The following is a 3183-nucleotide window of genomic DNA, read 5'->3' as shown; positions in this document are numbered from 1 at the left end:
GACAGAGAGAGACAGAGAGACAGAGGAAAGAGTGTTTTCCTGCCAGCAGGCTGCTTTCCAAAAGGCCTTTTACAGTCTTCTCATTACCTTGGTAGATTTGCCTGGCTCCATGTCTGCTTGCTCTTCAGCCTTTCCAGATTCTGAAAACTAGTTGTCTATTTCTAAGGGGCCTGTGTGATATCAAATAATCTCAAGGGACTTATTTTTAAAAGTCTAAACCCTGATTTATTAATTTACAATGAGAGGGACCAGCCGTTTGGGGCTTCTGGCCAGAACCTTCCCTCTCTGCTGATATTCCTTTTGGGGAAGCACACTGTATTCATTAGCTTGCTCGGTGAGCATGTTTTCAGAATAAGAAAAACAATAAAATAGGGGTGAAAAAAACTAAGTGCCAAGAAACTCTGCCTGTGTGATCTTGGTGACAGATGTAGCATTCAACTTTAACACTTCTTCTCAGACCAACTTAGGCATCATGTGTGACTTCTGAAGGACATGGTGATGAGATGTCAGGGGTCTGTACAGCACCCCTCAGGACCATGGTGATGAGATTTCTAGGGGTCTGCACACAGGACTGCTCAGAGCCATTGTGTGAGATGCCCAAGGGTCTGCACACAGGACTGCTTAGGACCATGATGATGAGATGTCCAGGGGCCTGCAAACAGGACTACTCAAGGTAAGGGATACAAACCCTCTATGATAGGTAGCTTTGCCCTGACTGCCTAACCAGGCTTTTTTGCCACTCCAACCTTCATCACAGCACAACCTGTAACTAATAGCAAAGATGTTTCTTTAAGAATTACAGGATTAACCAGGCTCCAGTGGCTCATGCCTATAATACAGGCTAATCAGGCAGCTGAGATTGTGGTTTAAAGCCAGCCCTGGGAGAAAAGCCTATGAGACTCTTATCTCCAATTTACTATCCCCCCTCCTCCCTCCATGAAAAATGCCAGAGGTGGAGCTATGGTTCAAGTGGCAGAGTGCCAGCCTGAACCCAAAAGTTGAGCATCTAAGCCCTGAGTTCAGGACCAGTACGCATGCGCACACACACACACACACACTCACACACAAAAGAATGACAATATTTTCAATCAGGAAACAATTCATCTATACTTCATTGGATTTCATCATATAGAATATAATATTTTCAGTTTCTTGCACCAAAAAAATTTATTACTTCAAAAGACATTTAATTACTATCAATATGTCAATATAACATAAGAAAATATTAATATCATTCATAGTAATTAAAAATGATGATGTCAATTGGGCTCAGTGACTCACTCCTTTAATGCTAGCTACTTGGTAGTATGAGATTGGAGGCATCATGGTTTGACGCCAGCCTAGGTAGTAAAAGGTCTCGGGCCCCCTTCTTAATAAAGAACTGGACATGCTGGTACATGCTTAGTACATGAAGAATTTTGAAGTGCAGGGGCTCATCTGTTTAATAACCATCAGAGAGCCTGGGCAAACCCCAAAGTCAAGTAATAAGCTTTCACATTTCTAATGGGTTTTTTAATTGGTAATTTTATCTTCAGAAGCAAATTTTCAGAATCTCTACTTAAAAATATTCAGTCCTGTCACTGGTGACTCATGCCTGTAATCCTAGCTTCTATGGAGGCTAAAATCTGAGGAGTATATCTGAAAAATCCATGAAACTCTAATCTCCAATTAACGACCAAAAAGTTGGAAGTGAAGCTGTGGCTCAAGTGGTAGAGTGCTAGTTTGGGCAAAAAAAGCTCAGGGACATTCCAGGCCCTGGGTGCCCTAGAAACAGCAGAAGAAAGAATTAAAAAACTATTCATTATGTATTAATTTTTCTATGTTATTCTTATGTATAACATAATTTTCCAATATCAGTTAAAATTAAATTGATAAATGCATTTTTAAAATTTTATTTTATTGTAAAGTTGCTGTACAGAGGGGTTACAGTTCCATGAGTAATGAGTATATTTCTTGTCGAACATTTTTACCCCCTACTTTGTTGTTCTCCCACTATCTCTTCCCTCGATAAATGCATTTTTAAAACTAGTAAATTTGTTTTCAACTCAGGATTCAAAAGCATTAAGATTTCCAAAACAAGGGGATGTGGACAGAAGGGAACCTTACTGCATTGTTGGTGGGAATGTAAACTTGTTCAACCACTTTGGAAAGCAGTATGGAGGTTCCTCAAAAGACTCCACATAGAGTTCCCCTATGACCCAGCAATCCCACTTTTGGGCATTTACCCAAATGTTTATAAACAAGACCACACTAAAGCTACCAGCACGACTATGTTTATTGCAGCATTATTTACTATAGCTAAGATATGGAACCAGCCCAGATGCCCCTCAGTAGATGAATGGGTCAGGAAAATGTGGTATATATGCACAATGGAATTCTATGCCTCCATCAGAAAGAATGGCATTGCCCCATTTGTTAGGAAATGGAAAGGCTTGGAAAAAATTATATTAAGTGAAGTAAGCCAGGCCCAAAGAAACATAGGTCCCATGGTTTCCCTTATTTGCAATATCTAGTATATGTCTGAGTCAAGCAGAAAAGGTCAGATAAGGTGATGTTAGGGAAATGAACCCTAAAATATGTGTTCAAATGTTTTTTTTTTCTTTCATGCGACTGTTTCCAACACATTTATAAGATTATTTCTTTGTTGCTATGTATGTCCTTCCCCCACAGTATAACCCCTGCTTTCACTGTATTTGATGTCGGTATAATTTGTGAAGGGGTAGGGGAAAAACAAATCGTTTAAATAGGGATACAGGTGGATCCATTGCAACAATGAGATGTACAAGTCGTTATGTTGAAAATGAACTTTACAACTTTGGTGAGGGTGGGAGGGAGACAGGGAGGATTGGGTGGGGGGGGTAGGGGTAGGATGGGAAGGGATGGGAAAGGGAAACAATGGAGGGGCTACAATGCTTGATAAGAAATGTACTCAATATCTTGCCCATGTAATTGTAACCACTCTGTACAGTATTTTCACAATTAAAAAAAAAAGATTTCTAAAACAAAGGTAATTTTTTTTCTAAATCTGGAAAATAGTCTAAGTCTGGAGATGAGTACATTAAAGTACTTACAAAATCCACTGAAGTGATTCCATTTGCAAATAGGCTAATACTAATAACTTTACTTGACACATCTTAAATCTTTAAATCAGAGATACTCATGTAACTGACTTAATATTCAATC

Source organism: Dipodomys merriami, unplaced genomic scaffold, assembly GCF_024711535.1.
Source record: "Dipodomys merriami isolate MVZ:Mamm:240054 unplaced genomic scaffold, mDipMer1.0.p SCAF_15, whole genome shotgun sequence".
Taxonomy (NCBI): Eukaryota; Metazoa; Chordata; class Mammalia; order Rodentia; family Heteromyidae; genus Dipodomys; species Dipodomys merriami.
The sequence above is the reverse complement of the archived record's forward strand: the minus strand, read 5'-3'. Positions refer to the sequence as shown.